Raw genomic sequence first — 22143 nt, 5'->3', positions numbered from 1 at the left:
AGCTTAGGTAACTTGCGAAAGTTCACATAGCTAAAAAGTGGAGAACAGGAATGAACAAATTGCTACTAAATTCTTGTGAGTGACAGATCCCTCAACACAATAGTGAGTTAAATAATGTTAATGCATTTCCTTTTCATCTCAAATAAATCTAAAGGGACCCAATTTCCTTCTAATTTATTTCTCTGCAATACTTAGCATCTGGTGTTCTTTTCAAATTCCATTGTGTCTGTATTCCAACCAGCAGAAAAGAAGAAACTAAAGTATGTTACTCTGGTATGAACTCTCTCTAGAAGTTGGACCCAATGCTTCTTCTTACATTCTACTGGTAGTACTTAGTCACATGACATTCTACCTTCAAAGGAATCTGGAAAATGCTGTGTTTTAATTTTTCCTCCTGGGGAGCTATTGCTCAGGTAAAAATTGCAGATTTAATTACTACATAGAAATTGGAAAATAGATACTAAGACAGAAATAACAACCTCTACTTCAGGGATCCACTAAAAAAGGTAAAGTTTAGAAAACTTAACTGAATACATCAGTTAGATTCCTGGAGAACTTCAGCATTAAATGGAGAAGCTGAAGGAAATGAGTCAAAAAACATACTCAGATATCCTAGCAGACTAGGATAGGTCTGAGACTTATCATTGTTATCATCATGAGTACATTAATGGGATGAATATTGAGGCCTAACAGTAGGTTGGGCACACTGAAAAATGAATATTCTTGGTAGGAACTTGGTGTACGTAATACACACAACTCTGTTGAAGAGAAACATGGAGAAATCTGGAGAGCTATAACTAGATATGTCAAGGCATCAATTTAGTTCAACCCTCACTTTAACACCACTACAAATAAACCAAGCATAATGAAACGATGATTATTTACTTATTAAATGTTTGCTCAAATTACAAAAGGATTTATCTCAAGGTTTCTGTAAATAATGAACTCCCCTAGTGCACTTAAAATATAATTCATTTTAAGACATTGAATTTGCAGGAACTTTTCAGAAACATATTTATGAGGTAAGCAAGATGTACCTAAATCTCAGGAATAGAAAGGAGTGATTGGCGCAAAGAGGATCATTGCAGGTAAATATTTAGATTTGAGGAGAGAAACTAAGTGTTTATGTTCTGAGGGAGCTCCTTTAGGGAGAGAGGTTTTTATATAAGATGCTTACCTTGAATAGTTTTTCTTAAGAATACCTGAAAAGAATCTTCAAATAGAATTCTCCTGAATGTTCTTGGTTCTATGTCAAAGCTAATTCTCAAATGTATACTTCCATATAATTTTGAAAAAAAAGTTGTGAATGATGAAGAGGTTTTATAAATTGCCTCACAGACCTGACTTACGTGAGAGGAGAATAGAGAGGCAAATCATCACACTGTCCTGCCTATACATTTCCTGTTTTTCAGGGATACATAGATACATAAAAACATACATACATACCATTCACCTAGAAACATTTGCAAATTAAAATTGAATCAGAGATTCAATAACTGGCTTTGAATCCTTAGGATGTGTACGACAGTCCTTACATTTGTAAGTCAAAGACAGTGCCTTTTGCCCCAAAGGTAGCCTGGTCTCATCCTTAGTCTAATTCTGTGTTTAAACTTTTTGCTGAAATCTAGACACATTGATTTACTACAAAAGTCTCTTTAGCACCTCCCCAAAACCCTATCCTTCATATCTGTCATTTTAGTTTGGTGAAACCTGCAATTTCATCATTACAAATGTATGGCTTTAGTTTAAGCACAATGGGATATTTTAGCTTTATACGAAGGGTTCTAGTAATAGAACATAGAAATCTCGCCACCTATTTACACCTTAGTTACCAAAGGAAGAACTAAAGTACCTGAAGATGGTGTATAAAGGGTATAGAAATATGAACTGCGAGTATATTTCTACTTCCATACTGTACTTGATATTCAGAGAGTAAATTGCAAATTGTTTAAGAGTCTCCTCAGCAGAGTTTCCTCTAGGCTATTTCTTTTCTTTTTAATTAACTTTTTAGTGAGGTATAATTGACATTTAACATTACATTAGTTTCAACTGTACAACATAATGATTTGATATTTGTATACACTGAAAGATGATCACCATAATAAGTCTAGATAACATCCATCGCCATATATAGTTACAAAAATATTTTTCTTGTGATGGAACTTAATTATTTTTATTTAAGTATCCTTGACATACAATATTATATCAGTATCAGGTGTAAAACATAGTAATTAAATATTTTTATAGATTATACTTCACAAAAAGTTATTACAAAATATTTACTATATTAACTGTGCTGTATATCAAATGATTGTAACATTTATTCCGTACCTAGTACTTTGTACCTCTTAATCCCCTTCACCTATTTTGCCTGGACCCCCACCTCACTGTCCTCTAGTAAAACACTAGTTTGTTCTCTATATCCATGAATCTGTTTCTGTTTTGTTATATTTGTTCATTTGTTTTATTTTTTATTCCATACATAAGTGAAAATATATATTATTTGTTTTTATCTGTCTGACTTATTTCACTAAGTATAACACACTCCAGGTCCATACATGTTGTCACAAATAGCATAATTTCATTCTTTTAGATGTCTGAGTAATATTCCAGTGTGTGTGTGTGTGTGTGTGTGTGTGTGTGTGTGTGTGTATAACATCTTCTTTATCTGTTTATCTGTTGATTTACAGCACTCAGGTTCCATATCTCAGCTATTATAAATAATGCTGCTATATCAATTGAGGGTGCATATATCTTTTCAAATTAGTGTTTTCATTTTCTTTGGATAAACACTGAGGAGAGAAAATGCTGAGTCTCATGGTAGTTCTATATGTAATTTTTTGAGGACTCTCCATACTGTTTCCATAGTGGCTGCACCAATTTACTTTATCACCAACAGTGCAAGAGGATTCTCTTTTCTCCACATTCTTGCCAGCATGTGTTATTTCTTGTCTTTCTGATGATAACCATTCTGACAGGTGTGAGGTCACAGCTCATTGTGGTTTTGATTTGCATTTCCCTGATGTTGAGCATCTTTTCATGTGCCTGTTGGCCATTTTTATGTCTTCTTTGGAAAACGTGCCTATTCAGGTCCTCTGCCCATTTTCTAATCTGGTCATTTGGTTTTTTGGATGTTGAGTTGTTTATATATTTTGAATAGTAAACTTTTATTGGATGTCATGTTTGCAAATATCTTCTCCCATTCAGTAGGTTGTCTTTTTTGATTTGTTGATGGTTTCCTTAGATGTGCAAAATCTTTTAAGTTTAATTAGGTCCCATTTATTTTTGCTTTTGTTTCCCTTGCCTAAGGACACAGATATAAAATATATTGCTAACACCAATGTCAAAGAGCATCCTGCCTATGTTTTCTTCTAGGACTTTTAGGGTTTCAGGTCTTACAGGTCTTCAGGTCATACATATAAGTCTTTCATCCATTTTGAGTTTATTGTGGTACATGGTGAAAGAAAATGTTTTAGTACCATTTTTTACATGTAACTATACAGTTTTAGTGGCACTACTTATTGAAGAGACTGTCTATTTTTCATTATATATTCTTACCTCATTGTTGTATATCCATTGACCATATGTGCATGGGTTTATTTCTGGATTCTCTATTCTGCTCCATTGATCTATGTGTCTACTTTTGTTCCAGTACCACACTATTTTGATTACTATAGCTTTTACTATACTCTGAAATCAGGGAGTGTGATACCTACATGTTTATTCTTTTTTCTCAAAATTACTTTGACTATTCAGGGTATTTTGTGGTTTCACACAAATTTAGGATTATTTTTTTTTAGTCCTGTGAAAAATGCCCTTGTTATTTTGATAGGTATTACATTGGATCTGTAGATTGCTTTGAGTAGTATGAACATTTTAACAATATTAATTCTTCCAGTGCATGAACACATAATATCTTTCAATTTATTTTTATTTTCTTCAATTTCCCTCATCAATTCTTATCAGTTTTAGAGTACATTCTTTTACCTCCTTGGTTAAATTTATTCCTGGGTATTTTATTCCTTTTCATATAATTTTATAAGGGGTTGTTTTCTTGATTTTTCCTTCCGTTTATTGTTAATGTATAGAAATGCAGCAGATTTCTGTATATTAACTTTGTATCCTGCAAGTTAACAGAATTCACTGACTAGTTCTGATAGTTTTCTGGTGGTGTCTTTAGGGTTTTCTATATATAATATTATGTCATCTGGAAATAGTAACAGTTTTACTTCCTCCCTTCCAACTTGGGTGCCTTTTCTTTTCGTTTCTTGTCTGATTACTGTTACTAAGACTTCCATTACTATGTAAAATTGAAGTGGTGAGAGTGGGCATGTGTCTTATTCCTGATATTAGAGGAAAAGCTTATAGCTTTTCACCCTTGAGTATGATGTTAGCTTGTCATAAATGACCTTCATTATGTGGAAGGAGGTTCCCTCTATAACAGCTTTGTTGAGAGTTTTAAACATGAATGGATGTTGAATATTGTCAAATGCTTTCCATGCATGTATTAAGATGATCGTATGATTTTTATATTTCATTTTGTTAATGTGGTGTATCACATTGATTGTTTTTTGGTTATTGAACCATCCTTGCATCCCTGGAATGAATCCCACTCAATTATGATATATGATCCTTTTTATATATTGTTGAATTTAGTTTGGTATTATTTTGTTTGTGATTTTTGCATCTGTGTTTATTAGAGATTTGGTCTGTAGTTTTCTTTCTTGGTAGTGTCTTTGTCTTGTTTTGGTATCACATATGCTGGTCTTGTAGAATGAGTTTGGTAGTGCTCCTCTCCAATTTGTTGAAATAGTTTGAGAAACTGTCTTTACATATTTGCTAGAATTCCTCTGTGAAGACTTCTGATGTTGGACTTTTGTTTGTTGGGAGTTTTTGATTACTGATTTAATTTTTTTACTAGTAATTGGTCATTTCATATTTTCTATTTCTTCCTAATTCAGTCATGAGAGATTGTACATTCTAGGAATTTATCCATTTCTTCTAGGTTGTTCAGTTTGTTAGTGTGTAACTGTCTATAGTGTTTTCTTATGGTTGTGCTTTTGTGATATCAGTTGTAATGTCTCCTTTTTAATTTCTAATTTTATTTTGGGGGGTCTTCTTTCTTTACCTGGAGGAGTCTGGCTAAATATTTATCGATTTTGTTTATCTTTATAAATAACTGGCTGTTAAATTTATTGATATTTTCTATTACTCTTTGGTCTCTATGTATTTCCACTCTGGCCTTTATTATTTCCTTCCTTCTGCTTACTTTGGGCTTTTTTTCCTCTACTTTTTCTAATTCCTTTAGCTAGAAAGTTGGGTTGTTTATTTGAGATTTTTCTTTTCTTGAAGTAGGACTGTATCATGATAAACTTCCCTCATAAACTTCCCTCAAAACATTTGACTACAGACCTAGGCCATGAAAGGTTTCATCTTTGTTTACTACTCTAGAAGTTTTTACTTTTGTTTAATAGTGGCTTTACTAAGATGAAATTCACATTCCATACAATCTACTCATTTAATTGTTTAGAGAACAATTAAGATTTCTTTTTATATTTAAAGATTTACACGTATTTACAGATATGGGCTACCATATGGGCTACCAGATATGGGCTACAGATATTTACACATATTTACAGATATGGACTACCATCATCACAGTCAATTTAGATCATTTTTGTCACTTCAAAAAGAAACTCTGTACACTTTAGCTATCACTCTTGTAATTCCCGATATCCCCAAGCCATAAGCAACCACAAATTTACTTTTAGACACAATTAATTTACCTATTTTGGACATTTAATAAAAATAGAATCAAATAATATATGTAATTTGTTACTGATTTCTTTTCACTAAACAATATTTTCAAGGCTTTCCTATGTTATATTTATCAGTACTTTCTAGTTTTCTGTGACTGAATAATATTTAATGGTATAGATATAAACATTTTGTTTATCCATACATCATTTGATGGATATTTAGAGGTCTTTGTTTTTCATTTTACCTTTTATATTTATATTTACCGTCCATCTGAAATTGAATTAGGTGGTGATATAAAGTAGAAATTCAAGACTTGTTTTTTTTTTTTCCTTATGGATACTGAATTGATGCAGTACCATTTATTGAAAAGGTCATTCTTTCCTCACTACATCAATATTAGGAAGTTTGTTTGTTGTTTTACTCTTCTGTTGCTGTTTATTATCATGCACCAGATCATTCTATATGTGTGTTTGTGGCCTCTTTCTTCTGTCTCCCCTGTATTTTTTTTTACATCTTTATTGGAGTATAATTGCTTTACAATGGTGTGTTAGTTTCTAGTGTATAACAAAGTTAATCACTATAGGTACACATATATCACCATATTCCCTCCCTCTTGCATCTCCCTGCCACACTCCCTATACCAATCTTCTAGGTGGACACAAAGGATCAGGCTAATTTCCCTGTGCTATGCGGCTGCTTCCCACTAGCTATCTATTTTATATTTGGTAGTGTATATATGTCTATGTCACTCTTCCATTTCATCCCAGCTTACCCTTCCCCACCCTGCGTCCTCAGGTCCATTCTCTATGTCTGCACCTTTATTCCTGTCCTGCCCCTAGGTTCTTCAGAACCATTCTTGGTTATATTTAGATTCCATACATATGTGTTAGCATACGGTATTTGTTTTTCTCTTTCTGACTTACTTCACTCTGTATGACAGTCTCTAGGTCCATCTACCTCACTACAAATAACTAACTTTCGTTTCCTTTTCTGGCTGAGTAATATTCCATTGTATATATGTGCCACATCTTCTTTATCTATTCATGTGTTGAGGGACATTTAGGTTGTTTCCATGCCCTGGCTATTGTAAATAAAGATGCAATGAACATTGTGGTACATGACTTTTTCTGAATTATGGTTTTCTCAGGGTATATGCCCAGTAGTGGGTTTGCTGGGTCATATGGTAGTTCTATTTTTAATTTTTTAAGGAACCTCCATACTGTTCTCCATAGTAGCTCTATAAATTTACATTCTCACCAACAATGCAAGAGGGTTCCCTTTTCTCCAAACCCTCTCCAGCATTTATTGTTTCTAGATTTTTTTGATGATGGTCATTCTGACTGGTGTGAGATGATACCTCATTGTAGTTTTGATTTGCATTTCTCTAATGATTAGTGATGTTGAGCATCCTTTCGTGGGTTTGTTGGCAATCTATACCTTCTTTTGAGAAATGTCTATTTAAATCTTCTGCCCATTTTTGAATTGGGTGGTTTGTTTTTTTGATATTGGGCTAAATGAGCTGCTTGTATATTTTGGAGATTAATCCTTTGTCAGTTGCTTCATTTGCAAATATTTTCTCCCATTCTGAGGATTATCTTTTCATCTTGTTTATGGTTTACTTTGCTGTGCAAATGGTTTTAAGTTTCATTAGGTCCCATTTGTTTATTTTTGTTTTTATTTCTATTTCTCTAGGAGGTGGGTCAAAAAGGATCTTGCTGTGATTTATGTCACTGAGTTTTCTGCCTATGTTTTCCTCTAAGAGTTTGATAGTGTCTGGCCTTACATTTAGGCCTTTAATCCATTTTGAGTTTATTTTTGTGTTTGGTGTTAGGGAGTGTTCTAATTTCACTCTTTTACATGCAGCTATCCAGTTTTCCCAACACCACTTATTGAAGAGACCTTCTTTTCTCCATTGTATATTCTTGCCTCCTTTATCAAAGATAAAGTGACCATATGTGAATGGATTTATCTCTGGACTTTCTATCTTAATTCATTGATCTATATTTCTGTTTTTGTGCCAGTACCATGCTATCTTGATTAATGTATCTTTGTAATATAGTCTGAAGTCAGGGAACCTGATTCCTCCAGCTCCATTTTTTTCCCTCAAGATTGCTTTGGCTATTTGGGGTCTTTTGTGTTTCCATAGGAATTGTGAAATTTTTACTTCTATTTCTGTGAAAGCTGCTCTTGGTAGTTTGATAGATTGCATTGAACCTGTAGATTGCTATGGGTCATATAGTCATTTTCACAATGTTGATTTTTCCAGTCCAAAATATGGTATATCTCTCCACATGTTTGCATCATCTTTAATTTCTTTCATCAGTTTCTTATAGTTTTCTGCATACAGGTCTTTTCTCTCCTTAGGTAGGTTTATTCCAAGGTATTTTATTCTTTTTGCTGCAATGGTAAATTGGAGTCTTTCCTTAATTTATCTTTCAGAGTTTTCATCATTAGTGTATAGGAATGCAAGAGAATTCTGTGCCACACCCTATTTGCTGGCAGAGTTTCTGCTGAAATATTAACCTTATGGGGATGTCCTTGTATGATATTTGTTGCTTTTCCCTTGCTGCTTTTAATTTTTTTCTTTGTACTTAATTTTTGATAGCTTGATTAATATGTGTCTTGGCATGTTTCTCCTTGGATTTACCCTGTATGGGATTCTCTGTGCTTCCTGGACTTGATTATTTCCTTTCCCATATTAGGGAAGTTTTCAACCATGATCTCTTCAAATATTTTCTCAGTCCCTTTCTATTTCTCTTCTTCTTCTGGGACCTCTATAATTTGAATGTTGGTACATTTAATGTTGTCCCAGAGTTCTCTGAGACTGTTCTCAATTCTTTTCACTTTATTCTACTCTGCAGTTGTTACTTCCACTACTTTATCTTCCAGGTCACTTATCCGTTCTTCTGCCTCAGTTATTCTGCTACTGATCCCTTCTAGAGAATTTCTAATTTCATTTACTGTGTTGTTCATCACTGTTTATTTGCTCTTTAGTTCTTCTAGGTCTTTGTTAAACGTTTCTTGTATTTTTTCCATTCTATTTCCAAGATTCTGGATCATCTTTACTATCATTACTCTGAATTCTTTTTCAGGTAGGCTGCCTATTTCTTCTTCATTTGTTTGGTCTGGTGGGTTTTTACCTTGCTCCTTCATCTGCTGTGTATTTCTTTGTCTTCTCATTTTGCTTAACTTACTGTGTTTTGTGTCTCCTTTTCACAGGCTACAGATTCATAGATCCCATAGGCTTTGTTGTCTGCCCACAGTGACTAACGTTGTTTCAGTGGGTTGTGTAGGCTTCATGTTGGAGGGAACAGGTGCCTGTGTTCTGGTGGATGAGTCTGCATTTTCAGCAAATATTTGTATAACACCTTCTAAGTTGAAGGCACTGTTCTAGGAAGTAGGAAGAGAACAAAGTTCTTGCCCTTACGTACTTTACTTTCTAGTGGGGGAGAGAGGTGAATAAATAAGTCAATATATGGAGTGTCAAGTGGTGGTAAATGCTTTGGAGAATAACAAAAGAAGATGAAGAGGTGAGGGAATGTGGTAGGTGATCAGGGAAGTCCCCTCTATTAAAATGTCGATTGAGCAGAGCCTTGAAGTGAGAAACAAGCCATTGGATATGTGGGAGAGTGGAGATGGGGTGGGAGGGTGTGTTCTGGGAGAGTGGAGATGGGGTGGGAGGGTGTGTTCTGAAGCAGAAGGAATAGTAGGTGCAAAGTCCCTGGGGCACGATTGTGCTTGGCATATTTGAGGAATAGTAAGGAAGCCAGTGTGGCTGGACAGGGGAAAGTGAGTGAGGGCAGGGCAGTAGAGGATGAGATCAGGGAGGCTGGCAGGGCAAAGGAGGGAGGTGGATGATGTAGGTCCTTGTAAGTCATAGTTTCAACTTATAATTCAGTTGGAGAAACAAACTGATATTTGTTTATGAAGAGTTCTCAATGCTATGCTAAAAACTTGGGCTTTATTCTGTGCTAAGTGAAGATGTTTAAGCAACAGAGCAATCCAGCCAAGTTTATATTTTAGAAAGGTAACGGCGTCACTATCCAAGACACATTGTAGACTAAGTATATAGTATGTACATAGTATGCTGCTCTTCTATAAAATACAGGATATCTGTTACATACAAATACTTACATATAAGATACAACTGTGAATGTAAGCACTTGGGAAATATCTGAAAGAGCCACACAAGAAACTGGGAGAGTGGGACAACTTTCCATGTCCCATATGATTGGAATTCTGAAGGGTACACACACGAACTAATGGACATGTGCTACCAGCCTCCGGCTAAGGAGGGAAATTGCAGGCATCAGAATCCTCTTTACTAATCAAGTGCGTTAATCCGCCTGCGTGATGATGTCATCTCGATGTGGGGTGACGCATGCGCAGTAAAAAAGTGGTCCGCGAGCTGCGTGGGCTTGTGCCTAGGCGCCTGTGGTTCTTGGCCTTGTGCTGGCACCGGGGGCGCCGGGTTGGCAACTTTGTTACTCCTGGCATTGGGTGGGCGGTATCTTGGGGGTGACGTGAGCCAGTGGCATCATACCCGCGGGCGTTGGGGTCAACATTGCGGCTTTCCCGGACGTTCGTTCGTCAGCATGAGGAAGGGTGGAAAGCACATCCTGGAAAGGTAATACGCCTTGGCCACTGGGCGTTGCTGGTGGAGTTCAGAGCCCCTGGGCCTGAGCTTCGTCTCTTGTGCTGTCGCCTGTCACAGTTGCCCCCGCGCGCTGCCCCGTCCGCGCTGTGCTAGGGGGTATTGGTCGTCTCGTGGCTCAGTTCACAGTAGCTGAAAGGGACAGTGTGTGATGTTCTGATTTCCCCTCATCGTTTTCAAAGGGAGGCTCTGGCCATAGCTCCTCGGGTAAAATGCAGAGGGACTGCTTTTTAAGATGGGACTGTCAGTGTTGGGGACACTCCTTAATTACCAGGATGGAATCCCCTTCAGTTCCTCAAGCTGTGTTGTTTAGGCACGGAAAACGTGCGTAATAGTTACTGGAACTAAGTTTCAATGAAAAAACGCACCGGTAGCGCCGAATTTTCCATCGAAACAGTTGATTTGTGTTGTCTCTAGGAATTATAAAGGCCGTACTGTTGCTTCCTAACCAGTGTCATTTGAGAGATCTACCTCTGTACATTCAAATGATTAATTTTGAGGCTGTGCTCATGTGTATAGTAAACCCTGAAATTCCCTAAGACCTTCCTTTCCTCCATCTCATACCCCATTAAGCCCGCTTCAGTTTATCTCCTGAATTTCTTCCGAATCTGTCACCTCTTCCTCAACATCCTAATACTGAACTTGCCTGTGTGCTGCAATTAGGTCCTAACTAGTGTCCATATATCTTGTTTCCTTCCAATCCATCCTGCACACAAGAAACCATAAAAGCAAGTTGGAACATTGCTCATAAACATCGCTCAAAAACATTCTTTTGAGAATAGAAAACAAACTGTTGGCCTTTAAGACTGCGTGGTCTAGAATCCTCTCTGATTCTCTAACCCCATCTTGTGCCACTATTGCCCTCACTTTCTATGCTTCAGATATACTGAATTAACCTTAGTTCTAACTCATCTTACAGAAGTCAGTTCAGATATTATTTTTCACTGTGATTCCTAGCATCAAGGAATTTTATTATTCAGGTTTTGTATAAGGACTAAAAGTAAATTATGAAGTGGAATAATTGAGTTTAAACTATTTCAGTCAACATGCATGTATTAATGATACCTTAGTAGTCCACACCAGGCTAGGTTCTATCAGGGATACAGAAGTTCTGGCCACCTCTGGTTTTAGATATCCCTTATTTGTTGAGACCGTTGCATTGTTTTGTTGCCTTTTATCTGTTTTCAAGATGGGAAAACAGGAACAAGGGAAGTATAGCTTATTACAAGGTGGGGTTGAATAAGTGGAGCAGCAAAGTGCAAAGCAGAAAGAAGAGGGACCTACTATAGAGGGATATGATTTCCATTTTCAAGGCGCATTCATCCTATGCAGGGAGACAGCCTAACGTAAAATTTGCCTAACAAAAAATATATTAACAGGCGGTAAGACTATCTCCCAGTTGAACAGCGGATGCCTGGGACTCGTTTCATTGCTTTCAAAGTTCCTTTAAAAAAGGTAAGCAAAAGTTAATACCATATTCTTCCAGAAATCTGAATTCACCATATAGAGCCCTGACTCTCAACCCCATCGTACTCCATTTTCCCTTTATATAGCAAGTTATTTTTACTACCACTTTTGCTATCCAGAAATGGAATTCATAGATAAATACAACCTACTTTTGTACTTAATTTAAAAAAACAACAAAAACAATGGAATACCCTAACTATAAATAAAGAATATACTAATTTATAAGAAAGTAATATGTATCTCTGTATGTAAATGCTTGGGGATGACTATACTAGAAATAAAGAAATAGTCAGTTACTGGTATCAGGAATGCAATAGACTATGGACTTTGATTGATACTGATGTGTCAGTGTTGGTTCATGAATTCTCACAAATGAAGCACACTGGTATGGCATGTTGATAATGGGGAAGGCTGTGTGGGATGAAGGAGAGAGGGTATAAGTGGGAACTGTGTACTTTTAGCTCAGTTTTTCTGTGAATCTCAAACTGCTCTAAAACTAGTCTACTAATTTAAAAAGAAAAGTGTGTTGCTGGCACTTGAATAACCAAACAGATCAATCGAACAGAGTACATAAATAAGCCAAATACATAAAAGATTATTTAGCAGTGAAAACCATCCTTGATACAGGTAGATATTCAAGAAGTATTTATTTATGTGTCTATTCACAGGCACTCTGCTTGGAGCTGGCAGTACAGCGGTAGGCAAAATTGATGTAGTCCCTGCCTTCTGGGAGTTTACAGTCTGGTTAGGAGACCAACATGAAATAAAGAAACAGAGAAATAAATATATAGAGGTGAGCTTATTTTCTTCCGTCTAATCTCTCTGGAAGAAAGGATCGTAATACCGCTTGTAAACTCCAGAGGAAGAAACTTTACTTTGAATCTCATATGTTAGCATCACAGAGTTTGAATAAATGGATAATATAATAAAGGATTTTAAACGCATGTTCTTTCTTACTTTATTCTTTCTGACAGAGTTTTGAAAAGAATCTTGCTCCAGAAGAATGTATTTCCACCTTGGATTTTTTTTTAACAAACTCCAAGAACACAACGAAGAACTTGGGCTGATTATTGAGTTAACATATACTCGCCGCTATTATAAGCTAGAGGTAAATGGAACCCGTAATTGAAAATGACCTTCTTTCTGATACTGTAATAATTCATAGTAATTCAGTAGTTATCATCTTATGCTAAGGTGAATCCTGACCTTCTTTCATGGGTTTAAAAAGGGAAGCTAGTCGTTTCCTTAAATACACATTTGTAATTGCTGTTTCAAAATGAGATTAAAGATATGAATTGCACTATTGTATTTGGCAGTAGGCTCTAGATATGCTTAAGAAGTGCTATAAGCTTCCATGTTCTATATTTTGAAAATGAAGTAAACTTTTAGTAAGAATAGTAGTAGCCTAAAAGGAAAGAAAGGTATGTCCATTATGTCTTTAGCACTTATTTTAAGCTGTTGCCTGAGCATGTTTAAGCATCGGGGTAAAAGACAATTGTTCTCTAAGTTTTATGCTTTCTTTTCCTAATACCTTCTGATATAATACAGAAACCCATATATTCTCTTGGCCCATGTAGGACATACCAATGCAAAAGAATTATCCTTCTTCTGACCTGTTCCATAGCTTTGGGAGACAGTAACACCTAATGTTTGTTAATATTTGTATAGCAGTTTGCCATTTATAAGGTTCTTTCATATCCATTGACTTAGTTAATCTTCACAAGGGTCCTTTGCTGTTGAAGTGGAAGTAGTACTGATACCTCCTACTGAATGCTTACTCTTCACTAAACTCAGAGGATAGACAACTACAATTACGAATTTTATGGACGATGAAACTGAGTCTCGGACAAGGAAGAATTGAAATTTCAACTGAGTTATTCCTCTTTTTTATTGTGGTTAAATATACATAAATCATATTTATTTTAACCATTTATAAATATGCAGTTCAGTGGCATTAAATACAGTCACCGTGTTGTGTAACTATCACCACTGTCTATAACCAAAACATTTTCATCATCCTCAACAAAAACTCTGTAACCATCAAGCAGTAACAACCCCATTATCCCTCCCACCAGCCCTTAGAAACCTCTATTCTATTTTCTGTCTCTATGAATTTGCCTATTCTAGGTACCTCGTGTAAGTGGAATCTACAATATTTATCCTTCTATGTCCGGCTTATTTCACTAAACCTATTGTTTTCAAGGTTCATCCATGTTATAGCATGTAACAAAATACCATTCCTATTTTGGCTTAATAAATCCCACTGTGTGTATATACCATATTTTGTTATTCATCGGTTGATTGACACTTGGGTTGTTTCCACCTTGTAGCTATTGTGAATCTTGCTGCTATGATCATTGGTGTACAAATATTTGCTCAAATCCCTGCTTTCAGTTCTTTTAGATGGGCAGTGTAGGTAGTAGCAGAGTTGTTGGATCATACGGTAGCTCTACGTTTAATCTTTGAGAAACTGCCAAACTGTTTTCTACAGTGTCATCTTGATTTTAAACAATTATCACAAATTTTAAACATACACAAAAGTATACAAAATACTGTAAGTGTTCCTTGTATACCCATGAACTCATCCAGCTTTAATATTTACCAACTGATGGCTGTCATGTTTTATCTATATCCCCACCTGTTTCACCCCATTCCATATTATCTTGAAGCAGCTCCGAGACAACATGTAATTACACCTATACATTTTTTAAAATTAATTATTTAGTTTATTTATTTTTTGGCTGTGTTGGATCTTCGTTTCTGTGAGAGGGCTTTCTCTGGTTGCGGCAAGCAGGGGCCAGTCTTCATCGCGGTACGTGGGCCTCTCACTATCGCGGCCTCTCTTGTTGTGGAGCACAGGCTCCAGACGCGCAGGCTCAGTAGTTGTGGCTCAGGGGCCTAGTTGCTCCGCGGCATGTGGGATCTTCCCAGACCAGGTCTCGAACCTGTGTCCCCTGCATTGGCAGGCAGATTCTCAACCACTGCGCCACCAGGGAAGCCCCAGCTATATATTTTTGGTATGTATATTTAAAATCTAGGACTTCTATTCCTTAATATCATTTTTTAATAGTAAATACCCAGTGACTGCTCAAATTTGCAGTTGTCTCCTAAATGTCATAAAAAATTGTTTTTAAGAATTTTGAGTTAGATCCAAATAAGGTCCACACTTTGCCGTTGATTGTTAGGTCACTGAAGTCTTCTTTAATCTCTAGGCTCTCCCTCCATGTCTCTGTCACTTTTTTTTTTTCCTCCTTGACTTTTATTTTTAAACAAACCAGGTAATTTGTCCCATCTAGATTTTGATGATTATATTCACCTCTCTAAGTGAAGTGGCACATGAATACTGGCCTTGCCTGTCATTGCCAGGATTAACTGAATAGTTCATTAGCTGCCCTGGTGCTCAGGTGTTGAGTACATGGTGATTTACATACCAGGCCCTATTCGTGGGCCTCCTGATGCAGCAGTTCCCTTGGCTCTGCCCCTGTCGTCAGCTGCCCCTAGGATAACTCTGAGCCCTAGCCACCTCTCTGGTAGATTTCCCAATCCCCCCACTATAATCACACCTGAATAAGGCAACTCAAACCTTTCAGAGGTGTGTCCTGAACCTCTTGTTTTCTTAAATACCTATCTGGTGGTTGTGAGACTTAAGGCCAGCCTCCCCAAGAGACCTTTTCTATTTCTCCTAGTAAACCTAGAGTCACCTTCTGTCATCTTCAACTCTACTCAGATTTGGTTCTTTCAACCCTGACCTCTGACCCTGCTTTTCACTTCTGCCATTTCATCCTCACTCCTGCTTCCTTTCATAAATCCATAAATCTCTTTTGGCCTTCCTAGCCCTGGGCCAAGTTCCTTCCTCTTTCCTCAGTTTTTACCCCTTCATTCTCCTATCCAACATTCAGTTCTTCCTTTCTCATGCAGACTTTGACTCCAACTCCATCAAAAACAAAACAAAAAAACACGCCACAGTTAGCAGCATCTCAAAATTCAAAAGGTTTATTACTCATCTATTAATTCTATTACATTTTTTATTCAGTTATATTGTTTTAAAATATACCAATATAAATAAATTTATGCCTATCTTGTCTATATATGGAAGAACAGCTGGTCCCCAAGGTGGCACCAACAATCCTAGCAGCTCTTACTTTAAATATCCGTAGTAGTCAGCAATTTCCATTTCTTTTTCCCTCTCAATGAAAAATTGCAGTTTCCCCAAAGAGGTGTATTTGGCAGCATTCTCACCTTGTTGTTGGGCCCGCCTCTTCATGGCCTCCCGCTCTGGCCTCTGCTCTTTTTCGATGGGCTTTGACATTACTGCCTCAGGAACATTGCGTTCCCTCCATGGAACTGGTTGCTTGCTGAAGTCTTGGAGTAGAAATGGGGTTTGGAGCTTGGCTGGGGACTGGCGCTTAGTCACAGCAGGGGGAACAGGCTCTTGCTGGAGAGAAGTGCAAGATAAAGTTTTGTAGGGTGCAGGCCTAGGAGCAGCAGACTGAGGGACACTAGGCTGGGTACGGTCGGTCCAACCTGGTTACGTTGGGTTGGTCACAGTTGGCTGAGATGGTTTGGCAGGACCTGACAAAGAGGCAGGAGCTGGCTGGGAAGAACTGACTGCAGCAGGTTGAGCTGAGTTAGTAGAAGCAGGGTGGGCACGGTCAGCAACAGCAGGCTGATGTGAGGCCAGAGACTGTGGCCTCCGAGGAGCAGGTTGACCTTGGGGCTTGTCCCAGGCAGAAAAAGGCAGAGGTATCAACTTGACCTTCCCAGGAGGCAGCAGCTCATACTGGGGTGGAGACGGACACTCTCTTTCAGCACTGCTGTCTGGTTTCTGGGCTTCGACTTGAGTTTTCTCAGGACCCTTACCCTCACGTGGGGTATTCCGCCATGGCTGGATAGCTGGGGGTGGCTGGGGGTCTTTAGGTTTGCTTGAATTTCCCAAGACCCAACAGGAGGAGAGCCCAGTTCTCTTATCATTCTTCTTCTCCAGTGCATGAAAAACCTTCACAGACTCCAGCATGCGCATGCCTATGGAGGTTCGAGGCTTTTTAAAGCTCTCTTGGATAAGCTCAGTTTGGTGTTGCTTTCGCTTCGTCTGGGGAATTGTTGGCTTCTCTTCTGCCTTGACTTTGTTCCCTGACTGCTTTTTCTCTTCAGCCTTCTTTCTTCCTCTGGTGCTTTTTGTCTTTTCCTGCCCATGGCTCGCTCGTTTTGCTGATCTTTCTGGATGCAGCTTTCTGAGGTTTGCCTTTAGAATCCTTGGCCGTGTTCACAGGAGCCCTGTCACTGACTGCAGCATTGCATAGAACCACTTCTCCCCCTAACAGGCACTCGATTCTTTGGCTGGATTTTGGCCTTGGGAGCACCACTGATAGGCTCAGAGGCTTTATGTTTGTTCTTCCTGGGTTGATCAGAGGGAACATTTATGACACTTGTCTTTTCCTGCACCTGATTCACCTTAATGGCTCTGTTGCCTTTGGCTTTGATCACGTTGGGACCTTTTGATTGATCAAAACCTTTCAAAGAATTAAAGAGCTGGGGAAGGTGAATATCCTCTGCCAATGTAGTAATGTCTGCAAAACCACTGCTAGATTCCATCCCATTTTCAACTGTCCCTCGGTCCTCAAGACCCAGGCTGTTCTTTCCCAGATCAGTATTTTCAGAACCAGGCTTCTCCTCTTGGCTGAGGGGATCAGTGCAGGCCAGGAGCTGGTGAGTATCAGGGATTTCTTGAAAACTTGTTTCTGTGATGGGTTGAGCATACACAGGGTAGTAGATTCCAGAGGTGGAAGCTGGTGGTTGGATATTTGTGGGCTGAATCTCCCTTAGTACCATTACCAATTCTGGTTGCACAGAGGCCCTACTTCCTGTGTATGACACAGAGCCATAGGATTGCAGGCAGGAGCCAAGTTCTCCATACAGTAAAGACCCCAATGTTCCTTGGTTATAGTAATATATTTGCCTTCCTTCCTGGTAGGGAAGTGACAGGCTGTGTCCCTGATTGGGAATTTGAGGTGGTGTTCCCTGAGCAAGTCTGGCAGAAAGTGATGGATATAGAGGGGCCATGTTATTGGGGCCTGCAGTTTTATCATACTGGGCTGCCATAAACATGGAGGAAGCAGCTGTGTGTGGGTCAGTGACTGCCAGAGTAAAGTCTCCGAGTGAAGAAGAATTCTTTTCAGTGCTTCCTGTGATGTCCCAGTCAAGAACACTTGGATAGGAAGCAGCTGAAGTGGAGATCTGGCTCTGGTCAGTGACTCCAGATAACATAGTTGTGCTAGACTGTTGGTGAAGGTAGGCACTACACATGAGTGTCCGGAAGGAGGTACCAGTAGCTGATGCCAAACTGACGGCAGGAGCAGAGACTCTGGAGAAGTTGCAGACACTTCCTGTTAGGGAAGTTGCATTCCTCACCACAGGAAGAAAGTGCTGCAGAGAATTTAGAGTTCCAAGTACAGGTGGATTTTGGAAATTTTCTGTAAGAACAAGAGGGTAATGAAAAAATCAGGGAGATTGATAAATTCTCACTATGTTTGAGGAACAGCATTATCTTAAGATTCTTGCTATCAGGACACCTCTAACGTCAATACTTACTGAGAAACCAAAAATCAGACCGTTATGATGGTTGTAAGGACTGAGCAGTTTTACACTCTTCTGTATTAACTGCCTGTGCTCCCATGTTGGGCACAGATGGGCAGAAGACCCAAGTAGTATGGTTCAGACATTGTTCTCTAGGCTGGAAGCAACCTTCTCCCTACCCTATCTTTCCCTTCAGCCTGCGCTAGTATTGACTTCTATGCTGTTTCCTAGACTGGAAGCATTTTAGAACTAGGAGGTCCTTAGAGAACTTCTATTTTCACAGTCTCATTTCATGAGGAAGGAAACTGAGGCTCAGAGAGGTCGGGTTGACTTGTTCAAATTCTCTCATTATGTTAGTATCCTTACCAGGTTTCAGAACCTAAGTATCCTGACTTCCTTGGCAGGACGCTACTCTGAGCATGATACTGCCAGAAAGCAGGAGAAATAGAACTTATACTATAGGCAGTTTTTTTGTCCATTAGAAAACAGTACAGCTATTACCATTGTAATCTTCAGTGTCTCACTTTGCTTGTGCAGTTCCCACGCTATTACCTAGAGTTCACATATAGCTCAGTCCACCTGGTAAATTTAAAGAGTCATTTTTACCCTCTTCAAGCCTGGTTTCTCATCCTACCTCAAAATGATTACCTGAAAGTGAATTTCTTAAGAAAGTGAATTTCTTTTCTTAAGAGAAAAGTTATCTGATTACTTCAGATTACTCATCTATAAAGTGGTTATAACACCACCACCAATAATAATAGCAGTAATAATTAATACATGAATAAACTGTTATATTGTATATGATTTATATGGAGGAAGATACAATAAGTTCTAGAAAGACAAAGAAAAATCATGAAAAACATATTACATAATGAAGACGAAATACATAGTTATGAAAACTGGGGTATGTGGCAAGTATCAAAGCATAATGAGTTTACTAACAAATGACCTTCTGTACCATACGTGCAATGTTATGAAAGTGAATTTTGCCCACTGTATTTTAGTGAATACTATTAACCAAAAAACACTATAGCAGGTGATTTTGAATGAATTCCTAGCCAATACATACAGACAGAGAAGATATATCAGTAAAAATGCATAAAAAGCAACAAAATTCAATCAATGTGAAAGTATAGGTAGCCACAATATATGCAGACAAGTATTTCAATGAAAACTGGTACAAAGCAGACAGCAAAATAATAAGTGTAAAAGAATTTCATTATTGTGCTCATTCATATTTTTACCCAGCAAGTAACAGGTATTAAGCCTGGTAGAAATATATGTTTCAAAGAATAGAAATATATAATAAGCAGAAAGGAAGCTTAAAAAGTATCAAGAAGGTTTTTGTGTTTATCCTAGAACTTAGATTATAATCATCTTCAACATCCAAGAAGATGACATCTCAAAACCTAAAAAACCCATCATCACTAGAGTCCAATTAAAAAAGATTTTTCAAATTTAAGAACATCGAAAGGACTCCGCAATATTGTTCTAGATAAATGTGGAATTTTTTTTTTTTTTTGCCACGCCGCGTGGCCCTGGCAGTGAAAGCACCGAGTCCTAACCACTAGACCCCCAGCGATTTCCCTCAATATGGAATTAGAAATGTGGGGCTTGACTTTTTCTTTTTCTTCTTAGGTAGCTAAGATGTAAAAACGAACGATGGCTGTTGATCAATGTGCTCTCTGTGTTAGGAAGGAAAGAACTGCAAAGATGAAAAGCAACCTTGCCTTAGAAGCTACATATCACACAAAGGAAATAGTCCTTCTGATTCAATTTCGAAGATATCATTTAAAATGTTTAATTGGTAAAACTTCTACATAGTTTAAACATTAGAAAGAATAAAACATTGAAAAGCAGACCCCTAGATAACCACTTTGGTTTCTTGTATATAGGAAGCATCATTTCTAGGACATATTTCTAAAATGTTTATATTGAAAACTGTCAAGTGCCAGCTGTATTCAGAGAGGCAATAAAAGAAAAAAAAACTGAGTATGACTTTTCTGGTAAGCTGCCTTTCCTGGTGATACCCTCTTCTGTCCTTACTTTCCTCTTAGTCTGTTAAAATAAGGATTTGCTACAATCAACTTTGTTTTGCCCTGCTCTGAGCAGAATTCACTCTATGCTGTTTCTGCTTTAATTTAAAATCTTTGGTTCCCATCAACATTCCATTGCAAACTACGTTTTTCTGGAGAGCTCCTCAATGCTTTCCCTCTTCATTCTTATATTGTTTCCTATCTCTTGGTTCCTGTTGGCCTGTGCTGATGAAAACAATCCTAAACTTCCTTACGTTTGACTCTGTGCCTCCCTATATAGCCCAGTACTCTCCATCCTCTCTCCCTGTTTTCTCTTTTCAACTAGTCGAAATATTAGTGGAGGGAGACCATTAGAGATGAAACATCTTGGTATATATTGCTAGTTTTCTATGTCACCTGGCTTTTCTGTGTTTCTGTTGAAACACTCTTGAGAAGTCCCTGCTTTCATTTTCTACATGGGTACCCTTTAAGGCTCAATATTAGAGAAGAAAGGGATCAGAGTGATCAACCAATGTAGTATCCTAACGTAACAGATAAGGAAAATATCAGGCTTTGTGAGACAGTCACTGATTTGTCCAAAGTCACACAGATAGTAAAATCAAACCTGAAATTAGGTCTCCAGACTTCTAGTGCAATACGTTCCCTCATTATTCCATGCTATTTTGAATCTACTAGTAAATTTAGGGGCAAAATAAATCTAATGAAAAACTTTTAAAAGTTTCTTTTCTTACCTGACATGGTCAGAGAAGAAGAGAAAACATCAACTGCAGATACAAGGGATGAGGAGGCAACACCAGAGGATGTCTTGAGTGGCTGCAGCTGAACAGCGCATCTGTCCAGTACAAAGGTCACTGGTTACTACTCACTGGTCACTTATATGATATAGGAGAATGATGTCACAAAGCAGGCAGTTTCAAGGTATGAGATAGCCAATAGGGAGGTCCGATCCCAAACAGGAAGGTGGGGTTGGGTGGACAGAGTGTAGGAGAGCTAAAACAACACCTAAATTTCTGAGCTCTGGGGAGGAAATCCTAGAAGACAGATTTACCTCCCCCAGGCTCTTACATTAGGGAAATCATTGCAACATTTCTTACAGACGTTCATTAATATAATTTACTAACAGTTACCTATATCCTACACAGTATTATATTTTATGTATCATATACTTAGAGCTATATATATCTTATTTAATTAATATCCTTAGGAAGGCAAGAGCCATCTAGTTTGAACTATTACAATTGCTCTGAAATCATATCTGTCTAATTAGTGAACTTATAGCAGCTTTTAAGGAGCAAAAGTAAGGATTAAGAAGCTCTTTTTGTAACTTGGTTAAAGCGTAGGGTGAAGTTCGTTGAGTGTACCTTGTGGAGAGTGTTGTGGTCCAAGGCTCTTCTCTTTTAATTTCGTCTCCTTGACTCCTACCTTCCTTGGGCTGGGCCAGGCTGGGCCAGGTTGGACTTGCGACTTACATTTCTCTTCTGCTTTCTTTTTTTTTTTTTTCCATTATGGGCATTGTTTCTAGGACAAGCCTTGATCTTACCCTCATGGATGTTACTTCCTGTCAACTTCAAGCAGCAGGAGTCTTCTTTTCAGTGTTTGATGCTTCACAAAATAGACTCTGCCAGCTGGACGCAAATACCAGAGAGCTAGGAG

At 38.0% G+C, this 22143-nt stretch overlaps 1 pseudogene; it reads right to left on the bottom strand.

The window, feature by feature from the left end:
- Positions 1–16019: 16019 nt before the first annotated feature.
- LOC115847796 (uncharacterized protein C2orf78-like) lies at positions 16020–22036 on the bottom strand (annotated as a pseudogene).
- Between the last annotated feature and the right edge of the window lie 107 nt (positions 22037–22143).

This window comes from Globicephala melas, chromosome 13, assembly GCF_963455315.2.
Source record: "Globicephala melas chromosome 13, mGloMel1.2, whole genome shotgun sequence".
NCBI classification, from domain to species: domain Eukaryota; kingdom Metazoa; phylum Chordata; class Mammalia; order Artiodactyla; family Delphinidae; genus Globicephala; species Globicephala melas.
Note: the sequence above shows the minus strand (reverse complement) of the source record. Positions and strands in the feature narration are given on the sequence as shown.